At 34.1% G+C, this 18,864-nt stretch overlaps 1 protein-coding gene and 1 long non-coding RNA gene across 3 annotated transcripts in view; both read right to left on the minus strand.

The window, feature by feature from the left end:
- Window positions 1-16,816, minus strand: part of LOC149902648 (uncharacterized) — a 117,668-nt gene extending 100,852 nt beyond the window's left edge. Inside the window, exons 1-2 of the long non-coding RNA XR_016457453.1 lie at window positions 16,687-16,816; window positions 3,163-3,186 (exon numbers count right to left, since the gene is read on the minus strand). This is a non-coding gene — a long non-coding RNA (uncharacterized LOC149902648). The remainder of the gene's footprint in view (window positions 1-3,162; window positions 3,187-16,686) is intronic.
- Window positions 1-18,864, minus strand: part of Tomosyn (syntaxin-binding protein tomosyn) — a 227,810-nt gene that overhangs the window by 185,932 nt on the left and 23,014 nt on the right. The window lies entirely within an intron of this gene.

Genomic DNA, 18,864 nt, shown 5'->3' on the forward strand with positions numbered 1-18,864 from the left:
TTGCGAAAGTTAATACTTTCTGATCGTTTGGGAAACTTTCTACAACTCCACGGTTTGGCTTTTGAAACAATTGTATTTCGTAAATGTTTTGAATATTCGCTTTGTAATTCTTTGCAGATACAAGAGTAGTTCTTATCTCGAACGTTCAATTTTTCTGAACCATTAGAAAAATTGAACGTTCGAGATAAGAATTCAAATTTTTATTTCATGTGCAGAAAACATCATGCACAAATTATGACACCTACAAACACGCAATAATGATGGACTGTTTAAAAATAAAAAAAAAATACCTGTTCACAGGCTGACGAAGACAACTTTTTGTCATCGAAACCATTACTTATTTTCTGAAGATGATACAATTAAAAAAAATTCAAAACTCTTGCTTATTACAATTGTAATAACAATAATAAATATACCTATATCCTATAAAACACGCCACACACGTCACTCTAATTTGCTTAATAAAGAGACCGTGAAACCCACAAAAAGTGTCGTATATCGGTCATTCGTCCCAAGGTTAGAGGCATTGTTGGTCATCGACAGCAAAGCCGCAGCCGAGGGCACTCCTCACGAATAATCCTCTTACACACAAACCTCAGCCGCAGTCGCGTCGTAAACAGGCCATTGTTTAAGCCTTGGCAACTGTGAAATAGCAATGCTCTGTTCTGAAATCTGGAAACCAGATTCATTTGTCGAGGGATTTCTGTAGTTTTTTTGTCTGTAAAGATTTTGTAGTTCTTATCCATGTACGATATATTGGCCGATAAATATAAACATAAATTAATAGTGACATGTGTATAGAATTTCACTAAATAATGAGCAAGATTATTCCTATCTGTATTCTTTTTGAAAATATAAATTATTAAGTTATCGTTTCCTTTTTTTTCTTGTCAAAAAAGATGTCAAAATTTTGTCGCAATAAAAAATTTCCAACCTTTTACGTATCAAAGAGAAATATCGACAAGAAAGTAGAAATTCATTTATCCGCAGTCTCAGGATAAAAACATGCCTGAACGTGAAGTTTGAGTGAAAATTATTTATAAGCTCAAAACATTTGCTTTCAGTAACGCAGACGTGACAAAAAGCGGCACTTTGATAGATCGCCCTCGCTCCTATTGAATACTAATAGACCCTTATCAATTTCTGATAGAGTCCGCGCCTTCTAAGTTCCATAAATTCATTATTCAGACCTCAAGCCTGTCAGTTCGCATTCCCCCCAATTTATCAATCAAAGTGCTCGTTTTCACAATTTGAATATAAATACAGTTGTACTACGTTAGAGTAATGGATTGATGACGTCACTTTGATATAATTTCACGTATATGAGAACGGAAACTTATCAAGCTTCGGGTATTAATTTCAGTTCACCCGAGTCGACTGAATATTGGCAGCGCTAAGGTTTAATTTAGGAGTTAATCATAGCTGGTGCATGGTTCACGTTTGCATTCTGACGAATATATGAACAAAAACATAAAAATTTTAAATCTGTCGTGTGCAGGGTATGTTTGATTTTTCATATCATACACAAAACCGGTGTTTTATAATTTAATAAAACGGAAACATATTTAAATTATAAAACATTTAAAATATTGAATTCATCTAGTAAAAACATCATCGATTTATGTCAATTATTTCACGGGAACTTACGCCGTTAGTACACCTACGCGTTCGCGTGCGGCAGCGAATCTATGCGAAACTACTGCGTATCGAAATATCTGCGGAACGTTAGTACACAGCAATGTTTTCGCAACTTTTTCGCAATGCGTCTGTGTAATGGCCATTTCGCAGTTCCTTGCGAAACAATACTGACAAGGACGCAACTATTTCATCTATCTATGTGCTAGAGTGAGACATATCATATGCGAAAACCTGCCATACTACTGACAGATTTTTCGTTGTTTCGCTGCCGCACGCGAATGCGTCGGTGTACTAACAGCGTTAAACAAGATATCTGAAATATTTGTAAAAGCCATTGACATTCCCGAAGAACCGAAAGTATTATTAACAAGTCCATTATTCGAGTTATAAAAAGTATTATGTAACAAATAGACCAGTGATATCAATAAAAATAGACAAGACAAGGCAAATAAGCTTAACCCATGTCATTTCTTCACCTCAGTCAGTTCTCATGATATCTCTATCAAATCTATTGGGGCATGAAACAATTTAGGTAATATTTATTTGTAGCTCTATGTAGGTACTACATTTATGTAAGTATAAATATTATAGCCAAGCAAAATCTCATTTTGCAAACGTTTTTAAAATCATTCAATTATCTAAAAGAAAATTTAACATTTCCAGAAAAAACACAACGCCTTCTTTATACTGCCGCGGCCGTTGCATCAACGATGATGCCACAAAAAAAATATACTCAAAAAATATAATAGAATATATAATAGAATAGAAATAAAACTCCTACATTACTCACTGAACGCGAATACAAAGAGGGTAGAAATAAAAAGCAATCCAGCTCGTGCTCAGCCAATTGAGTGCGGGAGGTAAATTGATTTGATTCTATTTGAGAAGTCGCTACTCAAGATGCGGCTTTTCAATAGGGCTTGTACACAAAGGTTTTTATAAGGGCTGTATACACTATTTATTTTTGATAATTTAATATTTATGAATATTTTTTGAATAATATTGAATGTCAAATCAACTATAAATTTTTCTATGAATTACAAAGCTGTGAAGGATTGATTTAAAATAGCTCTACAAAATATTTTTACAATAAGTTTTCTTCGTATGAATTATTACTTGTTTAGAAACATTTTTGTAAGACTTCGCTAATGCCACTAAAAGGTAACCTTCACTGGTAGCAATTGAATTACGACATACAAATTGATATGTACGTAGGTATGTGACGGAATAAAATGAAGTCACATAACGTTAACCATTACCTATACTATACTAAAATCCATTAATACTTTCATTTAATAAACTGCTCAATAAATAAAGATTCATAATTTAAAATTTCAACACATTCGATCAATTTGAATAATAATTGCTGTTATTAAGACAAACGCTTCGAATATCGAAACAACATTAGGTATGCAATCCTACCTGTAATGTTGTACATTTTTATTGTTTCAAAATCTTTGTTGTTCGTACAAAAATAAAAATAAATGAAGACTTTTCTAGCCTAAAAGTCAATATCTAGCTCACCAGATGACGTCACCGCACCATTACCTGCAACACAAAGTAATCGGAGTAAGTTCATGCCTGGCAGCCATTAATCAAGTAGACGGCTTATTTAGCGATACCGTTCAGCTTTCGAGCCAAAGCTTCGAATGTAGTAAAGAGAAAAACTGAAACATTCGCTAGCAAGATTTGTTTGAAGATATGACAGTTGCACGTGTAAAAACTTTAGGGAAATACGAATATATTTACCTTATACCAATAGGCCTGGTAAATTCAACTAAGTGAAACAGTACTTGCATCAGAATTTTCGAGGTAGGTACCTAAAAAAACTTTTTTTTATATTTTTTTATCTACGTATACTTAATATTATAAAGCTAAAGAGTTTGTTTGTTTGAACGCGCTAATCTCAGGAACTACTGGTCCGATTTGAAATATTCTTTCGGTGTTAGATAGCCCATTTGTCGAGGAAGGCTATGGGCTATATAATATCATCACTCTAAGACCAACAGCCACGCGGGTGAAACCGCGGGACCGCTAGTTCTTAATAAAATATCTTACAAGATATGGTCTAACTACATTTTAAACCTTACACACATTTAAAACAATGAACTTACCTTTCACAAAAAATGTGCCAATTATAATTGAAACGCAAATAAATTACATAATCTTTAAGACGGTAGCAATTAAAATGTATGCCCTCACCTCGCACATGGCATAATGCACCAGCACTATGCGTAACCTACGTAGGTACTACTATATTTACTTGTGAACTTTCACAAATAATTGAGGGTCGAACCATTTATTACATTTTATTTACTGTAATTCAAGTACTAGGTCCATCCTGTAATAGTATTTCATATACATGTGTAAATAAGTAAAATATGAATATTTCCCATAACAGCTGTGCCTTGTAATATTTTAAGTAACGTAGCCTATAATTGTCTCTTGTTCTTCAACTATTTTATTTACAAATTGCATTCAAAACTGTATTGTCGTTTTATTATCGTGAAAATATAACCGATAGACAAAAAACTTTCGCATTCATAGGTAATATTAGTATGCATAGACTAGTAGATATTACCACAGACTAATAATAATATACTACGTATACAACAGACGGTGCACTCCATACAAAAAAAGTTGCACTATGAATTTACGCAATTAAAGCGCCAGTGGGGAAATAACGTACTACATGTTCGATTATATCTCTTAGTCTTTTGCTTTTAACACACTAGATGGCACGTTAAACACTGACTTGATGTTCTTTTCCTTCCAGAGCCACTAGATGGCACTAATGTAAATATATGTACACGTACCTTTTATTTTCAAGTCTTTGGCGTCAAGTGTCAACTGTCAACTGTCAACATAATATTTTGTACACGTTCGCAATAACAAATTTGTTCAAGAGAGGAGAAGAATTAATCCATCCCAAATGTAAATACGATTCTCCACAAAAACATTGTAGACACAAGAAAGGGATTTCTACATTTGCTACTAAGAAGGATATGGGATCATGAAGGATTTCATCTGTTTTAATACCAGTAAAATGGAATGAGCGCCGTGGCCGTGACTGTGTTTGGTACATAAAGAATGACAAACATTCAACTTAAAATTATTATGAGTGCATTACGGGCAAACACACAATAAGTTGTCCTTTGACTAAGATGTACTTAATTTTAAGGAACACTAAAATGGATGGCTAGAATAGGTATAATCGCATACATAGTATTTATTTCTAGTCTGTTGTATAAATAATCAAAGACTACAAAATATATAGTGAACTATGTCTTTAATATTAATTCTACAGTTTACAGTGTAGTGTGCAATCTATTGTATGTGTGCGTCTAGAATATATAGTCCTGTTGTTCTACAGTTTAAGCAGTTCAATACAAGCTTACAGTCGAGTCAAGTGTTTCATTAACCACCAACCATTGCATGGCAACCCTGCCAGTTTTGTAAATTGTAGTCTACCTAACCTGACTGTTGGTTTTGATTTGTATCACACAAAGAATACTATACCAAATTTCAAGAAATAAGAATTAAATATTTGATTAACTTTTACTAATATACAGGAGCTTATACATCAAACAAGACCAAAACAGGGCTTTGGAGAAAGTGTGTATGGACAAAGACCACAATACATATGGTGCGGACAACTGCATGAAAAGCATGCAGTAAGGGACATTAAATAAATAAATAAATAAAACACATTTATTGTCAAGATCACAACACGAGATACATATATAAACGAAGGAAAAACAAAAAGAAATAAAAAGAAAAATAATTAAATAAAAATAATCTTATTCCTAAGAACTGTAATGTGGCAGTGAGTGACCTGACAAATGGAGCCAACTCAGTATATGATGGCAAGGTGATTAATACCTCACCACCACTGATTTTCAGTGACCCCAAGTGACTATTGGAGTTTCAGTCTAGAATTGTATATAATGATAATTTAACATGAGTATATTATGTGAAAGATATATTTCTATTAATATGATAAATACTAATAAATAAATACATCAGTTAAAACATGATATACATATATATACATATATATATATGTATAGGTAGATATAATATCAGTATGTAATTATGTATATACTTAATGTAAATAAATAAAATGAAATTATGTATAACTATGTTACCGGAAATGTATGAAATCAAGGAATTGTATACAAATCCTAGTGGTCTAAGATCCGAATATAAGTCGAAATGCAACGGCGTGATAATAGAATGAGACCAATTTTATAATAAATTAAGTGTATTAAAAATGGTTTGACTGGAAAAATCCTGGACAGGATATTTTTTATTAGTTATTAAAAAAAAATATTTTCATTTTTTATTAATTGCAGTTTCGAGATAATAAAACAAACGTTATTTGAAGACTTATTTACGAATGGGTCTCAAACTAATAGGAAATGTGTACAATGCCGTTGCCACTTAGGAAATGTATAAAATATTGTTTAATAAACTATTTAATGCATACATATCCTAGTAAATGTATAATCTTCCTTGGAATTATATATAATTCCAATATCGTATTAGGAAATGTATATAAAGTAAATGATTTCTGTAATAAAACACGTTGTTATTTTTTTTTATTATAGCACTTATTGAGACAATCGGGTAACAGTCTTACCGTAAAATAATAATAATATGTTCATATTATCTTACTAATTAACATTTCTTAAATCAACTTATATTCAATCAAATCAAATTTTCATTTATTTAAGGGTGCTATTACCGATTTTTAACAAAAAACGCTATTTTACGGTACCATTTTAACTCAAAGCAATTACACGTGAGAACAAAGTAATATCTTAATTTAAAGATAATATATTCAGATCTACGATCATCTTATAAAAATTGTACGACGTCATACAAAATTGTCGCTGAAATACGATTTTCCCAGCACAATGATCGCATAAAATGCAAAAAAATGGGGTCTAAAACGGTACTACTTACTTACTTACTCCTGTGGCGCTGAAACCCCGAAGTGGGTCTTGGCCTCCGAGACGAGAACTCTCCACCTTGCCCGGTCCTGAGCGGTCTCTTGCCAATTGTCACTGGCTTGAAGCGCACTCAGGTCCCTCTCCACTTGATCGCGCCAGCGATACTTGGGTCGACCCACCGGCCGACGGCCCGAGGGACGGCCCAAGTATGCTCTCTTCAGACCTCGCTCCTCACCCATTCGCTCTACATGACCAAGCCAACGCAGGCGATGCGCTTTTATTTCCCCAAGTATATTTGGCTCGGCCATGAGTTTTTCTAATTCGGCATTCTTCCGGATTCTCCAACTTCCATCCTCTTGTCTGATAGGACCAAAGATTTTCCTAAGAAGCTTTCGTTCTGTGACTAAAAGGTTACGCTCTTCGTTCTGGGTTAGGGTCCAGGCTTCACAACCATAAGTAAGTATTGGTCTTATAACCGTTTTGTATATCCGCAGTTTGGTTTTTTTACTCAGAAGCCTAGACACGAGGACTTTATGCAAGGCAGCACCACACTTGAGGGTATTTTGTATGCGGATTTTAATCTCTTCCTCTCTAGTATGTGCATCCGTTATCGTGCAACCCAGATATCTGAAGCTAGCTACTCCCGTGTACGTCGTATCTCCAACCTGTAGGTTTTGGCGTTGAGTTCGTGTGTTCCTATAGCGCTTCATGTGGAGATATTCCGTCTTTTTTCCGTTTATTTTTAGTCCGACCTTTTCAGCTTCTTGTTTTAAGGTCTCAGCGGCTTTACCCACTTCGTCACGGTTTTCACCAAGCAATGCGAGGTCGTCGGCATATCCAATCACCAAGTGCTTTCCATTTAGTAACACTCCACAGTCCAATGCAAGCATTTTCCGCAGGATATATTCCAGTACCAAATTGAATAGCACCGGCGACAGAGAATCGCCTTGTTTTAATCCGGTGAGCACCGCAAACTCTTCTGATAGTTCTTTGCCCACCCTCACTCGCATGTTACTGTCTCCAATAGCTGTTTTTATTAAGTCCACCAGCTTGGCTGGGATACCAAGCTCCTTTAAAATTGTAAACAGGGCGCCCCTATCAATGCTGTCATAAGCCTTCTCGAAATCTACAAATAGCGCGTGCATGCTCAGAGCGTATTCCCACCTCTTTTCCATGATCTGTTTGAGGAGGAAAATCTGGTCGATCGTACTTCGGTTTCGACGGAACCCACACTGATAATCACTGAGGATTTTTTCCGCGTAGGGTTCCAGTCTATCCAGCAATATGTACGACAGGATTTTATATGCTGTTGGCAACAGAGCAATTCCGCGGTAGTTGCTACATTTCCTCTTGCTACCTTTTTTGTGAACTGGGCAGATGATCCCTGTATTCCAATCTTTTGGCTGTATATGTTCCTCCCATATCCTTCTAAGGATTTCGTACAACTTGGATTGAATCACCGCCCCACCTTGCTTCCATATTTCAGAAGGCACGCCGTCAATACCTGGTGCTTTGTTATTTTTGAGCCGCATGATTGCTTTGTGCACTTCTTCAAATGTGGGAGTGGGTACGTCTTCCTTGTTGTCCTCGGTCTCCCTGGTAATTTCAACTTGAGGGGGTGGGCAATTAAGTAGGTTCTGGAAATACTCTCGCCAAGCTATCTTGATGTCGTCTTTATCAGTGATGAGGTCACCATTTTCGTCCTCCAGCACTTGGGTTGTGGGTTGGTATCCTTTTTTTGTGTTTTTAACTTCCTTGTAGAATTTCCTCGATTCACCGGCTCGTATGAATGACTCCATGTTTTGTATAAGGTCATCAAAGTGCTGTCTTTTGGCTCTTCTGATAGCTTTCTTTAGCTGTAACCCGCATTCTGAGTATTTTCCAATCCATTGCCTATCTTGTTCCGCCAGGACCTTATAGTGACGTTTTTCTTGCATTTTATCTTCACACTCTTGGTTCCACCACTTCCTCCGCTTTCTCTTTTTGACCTTCCCTAATACTTTAAAACCAATTTCTTTTACCGTGCTCTTTATATTTTCCCATACTGTGTCAATCGGATCATTAACGTCTAAATCTTTGAATCTATTGCTCAGTTCTAATTGAAATGTTTCTTTCATATATTGTGATTTTAGGTTATCTATATCAATTCTGTCCTCTGCGGTTTGTGAATGTTTTGTTACTGATTTGATTCTAAATTTTAGTTTTATTCCTAGCAAGTAGTGATCACTGTCACAGTCTGCCCCGCGGAAAGTTCTTACATCCTCAACAGTTCTTTTGTGACGCTCGTCGATCGCTACGTGATCAATCTGATTGATTGTGTATCCATCCGGGGATCGCCAAGTTCCCTTATAAATATCCTTGTGCGGAAACATAGTACTTTTGACTACCATGGCTTTGGCTGAGGCAAAACTTATAAGTCTTAGCCCGTTGTCGTTAGAGTGTGTATGTTTACTATGTGTTCCGATTGTTGGGATATATATATCCTCCCTTCCAATTTTGGCGTTAAAATCCCCCAGTACTATTTTAATGTCGTAGCCCGGTAATTGGTCATATATCAGTTCGAGCTGTTCGTAGAACTGATCCTTAGTTTCGTCTTCCGCTAATTCTGTAGGAGCGTATACATTTACTAAGGAGATGTTGGCAAATTGACCTCTAATACGAAGTACTGATATTCTGTCAGATACGGCGTCGTAGCGAAAACGGTACAATTTTAAGAAAATTAAAAGCCTAATCTATCTTCTTACCTATAAATTATTGAGGGATATATTACAGTCCTTTATAGATTCTGATAATTTTTTTGTATCTAAATCAAAATTTTATTTCAATTATTAGCTAAAAAAATACTTCTTGATTTCTTCATACATTTTGCTCTCGCGGGTCGTCAGACCGCGCTCAGAAGCGCTCTTGGAAGGACGGGTGTATCGCTCCTTGTCCCAAAAATAAAACGAATTAGAAAAAGATTATTGTGCGTGCACTGTCGTTTTCGTGATTTGAAATATTTGATACTTTTCAGATGCTCTTTTTTATGGGTTGTTGAATAGATTGGTGGGGTAAAACAATTCAAGATGGCGTCGACGAAAATTTGACTTTTTTTCGTGATGGGTGTCATTTTCATAGTTTTTGGGGTAGCTATTAACGAATATGAGGTCAAAACTAAAATCCAAGATGGCGCCGACAAAAATTGTACATCTTTTCGTCATGGGTGTCATTTTCATGGTTTTTGGGGTAGCTATTGACCAATATGAGGTCAAAACTAAAATCCAAGATGGCGCCGACGAAAAATTTGACATATTTTCGTCATGGGTGTCATTTTCATAGTTTTTGGGGTAGCTTTAACGAATATGAGGTCAAAACTGAAATCCAAGATGGCGCCGACGAAAATTGTACATCTTTTCGTCATGGGTGTCATTTTCATTGTTTTTGGGGTAGCTATTAACCAATATGAGGTCAAAACTAAAATCCAAGATGGCGCCGACGAAAAATTTGACTTTTTTTCGTGATGGGTGTCATTTTCATGGTTTTTGGGGTAGCTATTAACGAATATGAGGTCAAAACTCTAATCCAAGATGGCGCCGACAAAACTTTTACATCTTTTCGTCATGGGTATCATTTTCATGGTTTTTGGGGTAGCTATTAACCAATATGAGGTTAAAACTGAATTCCAAGATGGCGCCGACGAAAATTGTACATCTTTTCGTTATGGGTGTCATTTTCATGGTTTTTGGGGTAGCTATTAACCAGTTTGAGGTCAAAACTAAAATCCAAGATGGCGCCGACGAAAAATTTTACATCTTTTCATCATGGGTGTCATTTTCATGGTTTTTGGGGTAGCTATTAACGAATATGAGGTCAAAACTATAATCCAAGATGGCGCTGACGAAAATTTGACTTTTTTCGTGATGGGTGTCATTTTCATGGTTTTTGGGATAGCTATTAACGAATATGAGGTCAAAACTAAAATCCAAGATGGTCGTCGAATTTCAAGATCGCGTCATGGTAATACTGTCGCGTTATGGAGCAAGGCGGCGATTTTGGTATCTATGAATCTGACACGTTTTCTCGGCACACACGTTCTTTTTTTTATTATCTTCGTTTAAATGTTTTAGATAAACTTTATTTTAAAAAAAGTTTAGCGAATATATTTAAAGTTAATAATATCTGTCAGAATATAAACACAGATGATGATTGCCACAGAGTTGCGTTTTATATTACATTTCTAAATTCTAATATTTAGAATTTAGAAATGTAATATAAAACACAACACACAATTTTAAAGAACATTGAAATGCATATGCATTTCAATGTTCTTTAAAATCGATCGTTTTTTTTAAGACTTTCTACAAAACTGTAGTTGTTAACGTTTTAGTTATTTTATTTAAGTTTACTTTAAAGGAGTAAGAAAAATATACCTAATTATCGACGGTTACATTGGGGATTTGGTAATACCTACATAGCTGTCTCAAAAACCTTGATAATGACACCCATGCCGAAAAAATGTAAGAGTTTCGTCGACACCATCTTGGATTTTAGCTTTGACCACATATTGGTAAATAGCTACCACAAAAACCATGAAAATGACACCCGTGATGAAAAGATGTAAAATTTTCGTCAGCGCCATCTTGGATTTTAGTTTTGACCTCATATTGGTTAATAGATACCCCAATAACCATGAAAATGACACCCATGACGAAAATATGTAAAATTTTCGTCCGCGCCATCTTGGATTTTAGTTTTGACCTCATATTGGTTAATAGCTACCCCAAAAACCATGAAAATGACACCCGTGTCGAAAAGATGTAAAATTTTCGTCGGCGCCATCTTGGATTTTAGTTTTGACCTCGTATTGGTTAATAGATACTCCAATTACCATGAAAATGACACCCATGACGAAAATATGTAAAATTTTCGTCCGCGCCATCTTGGATTTTAGTTTTGACCTCATATTGGTTAATAGCTACCCCAAAAACTATGAAAATGACACCCATGACGAAATGATGTCAAATTTTCGTCGGCGCCATTTTGGATTTGACCTCATATTGTTTAATAGCTACTCCAACTCCTTGAAAATGACACCCATGACGAAAAGATTTCAAATTTTCGTCGGCGCCATCTTGGATTTTAGTTTTGACCTCATATTGGTTAATAGCTACCCCAAAAACCACCCACAATTGCAAATGTGTTTGCTACTTAGGAAAAGTTCAGATTTAAAGATATAGATAATGTGACGAATTTAATTTATTTAATTCCGACTGTTTCTCGGAATAACATACCTACATTTACTAAGAATTGCATACAATGCCGGGTTTAATATATTGCCGGTAACATAATATTATGTATGATAATAATTCTTAAAAAAGTATTTTATATATTTCTTAAAAAGCTTCGATATTGTATACAATAATACAATTCATATTCAAATTGTTGTAAAATAGTCCCACTTTTTTAAGTTGGTTGAATACACTAAAATACTTATAAGGATCGTACCTACTAATAAAAGTAACAAAATGAATTTTTTAAAGTTCCCAGTAATCTTCTGGAATCAATTTCAATAAAAATATAAAAAAAAAATATCAAGTATGAAGATGGTCTATAAAATGGATTGCGCTATGTTTACGTGAGCGTGATGTCCCGCGAACCACGTTGCGACGTTAAATACCTAAATTTGAGTAACGCAGATTTGTGACAGCGTCCTTAAGGTAATCAGTCCCCTCGTCCTGCTGTCCCCGTGTACATGTCGCAGTTGGATTATATAATCCGCCGTATTACAAACGGCCGGCATTTTGTAATATGCCGAAATTCGTCTTTTTCAAACATTCTACAAAAAGACGGTCGCGAGCCGACGGAGCCCCACTTCGTGGGGCTCCTATTTCTGTTTAGTTCTAAAAAACACGAACCTAACCGAACCCACCCGCTTATCCAAACCAAAAATCTAAACTCGTAATTAACATTGTCTACTTGCATCTTAATATTGATTTTGTAATAATGTATGTAATTTTTGTAATGAATATGAATGAATTGTGAAATATTAATTATAATAATGTGAATGAATAACAAATGAATTGATTTTAATAAAATAAAATTAAGAAGACATAATATAAAATGTATATCTAATGTAAAATGTATTTGCATGCCGTTGAATAACGGCTAAACATGCTGAAATAATGTATCTTATTCTTAACACCTGTGTATACCATGTTTACTTGCAAATAAACGATTTATTTATTTATTGTCAAAAAAAATTCTGATTACGAATTTTCGGCATATTACAAAATGCCGGCCGTTTGTAATTCGGCGGATTATACAATCCGATTGCGACATACATACCCCTCGTCCCGCGTACCTTCCAATATCTTAGATGTTTTACATTTCCGACTGTTAGTTAGGAAATGTATGGATTTCCTAGGAAATGTGTACTATAAAATAATTTATTTCACACATTTCCATGCGATTTTAGGAATTACATATACATTTCCTGGGAATTTTATACAATGACGGATTACATACATTTCCGTTAACATATACTTACAATGTTTATAATTATAATGATAAATAGGCAGAAAATAACGGTCTATATAATGTTATGTTATATTATAACCAGTAAATAAAATAAATATTTAATTAAAGTTTATGTGTAAACTGTAATTCGATACAAATGCAGGGTTAGAACAGGATTTTAAAATATGTCTCCGGTATTGGAAACGAAAATTATTAATATTTGTTAAACTGGTTAAATGGTGGTGGAATGTTGTTCCAACACTTATGGCTCTTTCAATTTATGCGTTTCGTATCGGACCGCTAGTCGCTACAGTGCCGAAGCTGTGCGTTTGTCGTACGGCGCACGGCCGGTCGTTTGTTTTCATACAAAATGCACGGTGCGGCAACAGCGCGGCGTCCGTACCGCGAACGCTCGACAGCAGGACGGCAATCTACAGATCACCCATATTTGGCAATCTCGCTTCACCTAATGGCCTTGTCTGTTCAAGCCGAAATGAATTAATTACCTACTGCAAAAATTAAATAATTTAGATTACCTGGAAAAGACAAGGAAAATAAATTTTAAACAAGTGTTCGACCGATTATTACCAAGTAGGTAAATAAATTAATGACAAGACAAGGTAATATGCTAATAATTTCCTAAAGAAAACATTTTTTTTTCAAAATTTTCACATAATAGGTACTAGTACCTAACTAGACTCAAAAGTTTATGATAAGTCAATGAATGATAAATAGAATATGTTTAAGTAAAATGAAGTAGTTTATTTTACAATAAATTAATCTTATAAATTACCAACTTTCATTCTACGGCTTCAACCGTGTGACTTATTCAATCCCTGTTCCTACACCTTGAATCCAACTAATATTTATGCAACAAAATTGAGATGTCCTTTTTCAACGTAGGTACATGTACCGTGTATGTATATCGAAATTTCCGTCAAAATCGGTTCAGACGCGTGCGGGAATACCTATTTTCTCGTGGTCCCACTATTTTCTATTTTGTCCTACTATGACGGAGTAACTTTCGTATTTATCTACAAAACAGAAATGATTTGATTGTTTGTTTGTTTGTATTGGATAGGATCCGAAACTACTGGATTGATTTGAAAAATTATTTCACCATTCGAAGCAAAAATTATACCTACCTGATGAACATAGGCTACTTTTTATAACGGGAAAATACTTCATTCTTATGGGAATCGATGTCGAAATATTTAATTTTAGGCGCATAAAGAAAAAAAACGCAAAGGATCATTCAAAACCTTTTCTACGGTTTAAACCTCAAAAATTTTTGGTTCATACTTCATATAAAGGTAATCTGATAGGATTATTTAGAAAATAAAACAAGATGACGTAGGTAGGTATTTAACTTTAGTTTCGATTTATTATCATTATGATGATTTCTTGATATTCTTAACGACGCGGTTGGCGCAGAGGTAAAGTAACTGCCTACTGAGCTGACGGTCCCGGGTTCGATCCCCGGTCAGGGCAAATATTTGTGTGATGAACTTGATTATGTGTTTTTGGGTCTGGGTGTTATCTATATATGTATTTATAAAATATTAAATTATATTTATCATCGTCTATACTCTGTCCATTATATTATTTGTTTTTTGACAGCTTCACGCCTATGAAGGATTGTATTGTCTATGTTAAAATGTCATACAAATAATTATCGTTCTTCATGGACAGGTCCCGCCCACTTAGTGATGTCTACACAGAATTATTCAATGATGGGTCGATAGATTATAATAATCGATAGAAATACTCTGTAAAATATATCCGATGCAGAATAACTCTTCTATTATGTTATATAATTTAAACGTAAAGACAACCAAATTGTAAGATAGAAACCAATAAATAATAAAATATTAGTTTAGTTTAGTTTTAACATACAATGCATAGATATGTGGTCTTATTATTACATATCTTATTAGTACGTTTACGTTGTAATTATTATTTACGTACCTGATTCGATTTATGATAATATTTTTAATTTATAATTGAAATGGTATCACAATCGATAATCTTTTGAACATCACTTCTGGTATCACCCGTCGAGCTGTCAAAAAGCAATTCTTATAGTCTTAGGGCGTATTCAGAAAGAAAGCTTGAAACTTATAAGCGCTTAAAAGCGCTTATCGGCGCTTATAAGCGCTGGTAACCCGCGCAGGAAAATATATGAACATGCGCTTATAAGCGCTGATAGGCGCCGACAAGTTCCAACAAGTTACAACAAACTTGTCGGCGCCGATCAGCGCTTATAAGCGCATGTTCATATATTTTCCTGCGCGGGTTACCAGCGCTTATAAGCGCCGATAAGCGCTTATAAGCGCTTATAAGTTTCAAGCTTTCTTTCTGAATACGCCCTTAGATTATACATCTAAGCTTATAGTGGACAGACTATAGTACCCACAACATAAGCCTTAATTGAGATTACTGTGGGACTAGGTCGATTTGTGTAATATTGTCCTTTAATATTTATTTATAATTTATATACTTATAATTAAATGTGACTAGAAATAATATACTTACTACGGTTTAAGTATAGGTTGTATTATGTATATTATTTTGTAATGAGATCTTGCAATCAAATATTCACACAATCTCGCAAGTTTTCCGACAATTCATTTTTCGTATGAAAACGATCAATACACTAGGTACCTACCTAATATAAGCCGCTACAGGAACGCAGTTAGTAATAATTAATAACGGCTTTAACCCATTTACAATATTTTTTATAGGTACTGCAAAGGCAATGAGGTTATGTATTAAAAACGTAGTACATATATTATTATTAGTCTGTGGTCTGTGATATTATTATTAGTCTGTGTTAAAAACGTGAAAAGTAACGTAAAAACGTCTTAGTGCCATCTAGTATTCGTTTAGCATCGCCAAATCGGAGGAGAATAACTTGTTTATAGTAGTTTCATGAGATGGCGTTGTTTTGAATATAAACTTTTCTGTAAAATTAGTTAAAATCGAGTGAAAATTAAATTAAATAGGTAGGTTCCATTTACAAAAGTATGTAAAAAATTATAAAAAGCAATGAAATTGCAATTAAATCTAATTTTGTTTCTTGCTGGTTAAAATGATACACTTAGCGGCATCTATTGGTAGACGGATGGCATTAATCGTCTTTTGTATGTAGTGCACCAGACATGATATTAGTAACATGTTTAATAAGTAAAATCAATTTTATTTAGGTATAATCCGACCACAGCCTTGAAAAACGCAGCGCATGTAGATACCGGTCAAGTGAGAACTCAAGAACGTCGTCCGACTAAGTTTGTAAAGTGGGTGCATCTTAGAATTATTAAAACCAATGCCAAAGTTAATACAGAATTCGATAAAAATTTTAATTGATGGCTAGATGAACTCAAATAGAGAATTGTTAGAAATTATTAATTGAGAAATAATCAAATTACTGAACTTTATTAAATCAACAAACTTATAAACCATTTAAATACATTTAAATTTGCTAAATGAATGAGAATGAGAATACATAATTCGTACAAATCTGTGGTACAAATTAAAATCTAAAAATTCGAAACCATAAAGAAAGAATATAAAAAAAAATCAATGTTTAAAAACTTACAATAGCCATAAAGCTCCAACGTACTTGTATCCGGCCGGTTAGAAAGAAAAAAGAAAAAGTGAAAAAAGAAAAAAACGTTCACAGTTTAAAAATCAGGACACGTTCACAGTATTCATTTCAACTCCTAACAATGAGCACAACTTCATCAGGAAGAATTAATTAAAAGTTTAAAAAAGCAAAATTTAAAACGATATGATTTTAACGAGTTCGTTAACAAGCCCCGATAATATCTAGTTAGTCATGTTTATCAGCTGTGATAAATTTTATAACGCAATTTCACTAATTATGTACCACAAACAACGCTAGATTGATTTAGTTAATTTTGACAATGTAAACGCGCTTTATCAATCACTGTAAATTGCTTTAAAATAATTGGTTCTTATCAATTATTATTATGGCGTAATTTATAATTTAAATGGTCTCATTATTTTTTTTAAGATTAGAATAGTTATAAGGATTAATTAGGAAACAAAAAATATTTTCGATTTGCCCACGAAATAACCAATGTGCAACGTGAATTTGTTCAAAGTGAACGACAACGATCGAGATCTCAAAATTAATATTTCATTTGTCAAAATCTTGTACAGATATGCTGATAAATAAACAAAATTTAATGATATCCTTACCATAAAATCATTGAATATCAATTTACAATACAAGGTTTAAAAGCAAAAAATACTTTAATACGATTAAGTAAGGTAGATGTACCATATTACGTAAGTGTACGAAATTCCGTAAGTTTTCGGTTTAGGCCTAAAAATAAGAAAACTTCTAATTGTATCAAAAAGTTATAAAATTATCTATTATGTGTGTACAGTAGAGCGTCTTTTACACGCGTTAAAAAGAACTGGTAACCATCATCGGCTCAGTTGTCACGTCTCCCTCGGTCTGTCTGCGCCAAACCGCCATATAGGTAGTGGGTGTGTTGCGTACGCGTAAGCTACCGCGCGGATTTTCATAAGGATATTGCGAGTGATATGTAAGTATTTTCATAACTCAGTAATGTAATTATTTTTAAGGGTTTTAAAACAAACTGATTGATTACCGTTTCAAGTTACTTCATTTAGTTTTTAGCGAGTAAATTGAAATTTTCTGATTGCCGCAATTACCTACCCCAAAAACCAACCGTGTCCCTTATTACGTAATAATTACGGAATAGAGGAAAGGAAGGTGATTTTGTTTTTTGTAATTTGTCAGGAACGAGATGAGATAAGTAAACGAAAAAAGCTGTTACAGGTCTAATATATAACATAGTTTCTTGGAATCAAATTACGTATTACGATTTTATTTCTCTATGTTATGAAATACGTGTGTAAAGAGAAAACATTTTTTTACTTTCAACAGATTCGTCATAAATAACATTGGTACAAAATCATTAATTTGTTTAATTTACTTGTATCTTCCAATATATTTTTTGGTAACTATTACTAGTATGATTGCATTCCTATACAATTCAAGTCATTTTATGTTGTTAAGAAGAGTTACTCGTTAGAAATTTATGTTAATGTGACTACCGCAATTACCTACACTGATTTTGGCTGTGTCTCTTATTACGGTAGATATAAAAGTACCTGAGTGAGCTATTGCATTTTAATTTTTTTTCAGGTCGAAATGTCAAACAAAAAGTACCTACTCCATCGAGGACCGCGCCCAAGCTTTAGAGGATATAACAAGTGATAACTGCGTTATAAACAACCGACTTCAAACTTGCACTTGTTGCAAGTACAGACAAAAATGCTTATAAAATAAAAACTACTGGGCCTATCCGAATAAAATTTTTATGGGACCAATTCGACACCATCCCGCATCGAACAAAAAAAGAGTCACGTAAATCGGTTCAGAAACCTCGGATAATCCTCGTAATCGGTGTACATACTAAAAAAAAACATACCGGCCGAATTGATAAACTCCTCCTTTTTTTGAAGTCGGTTAAAAAATGGAACCATGACCATATTATATCGTGCATCTAAGGTATATAACATACCCAATCAGACATTGCATGACAAAATTAATAAAAAATACAAAAAACAAGAGTCAGCAGGAGCTCCAACAGTCCTGTCATCGATAGAAGAAGGTTTGTTAGTAAAATGGGTACCTACCTAAAAATTTTAATAAACTGTTTTCCTACAGTAAAAAAGTTGTTTTATTTAGAACTCGTCACATTAAATTTATGTTTAA

Source organism: Colias eurytheme, chromosome 14 (assembly GCF_061535395.1).
Source record: "Colias eurytheme isolate Ceu_HAF_F1 chromosome 14, ilColEury1 Martin Lab GWU primary, whole genome shotgun sequence".
NCBI lineage: Eukaryota > Metazoa > Arthropoda > Insecta > Lepidoptera > Pieridae > Colias > Colias eurytheme.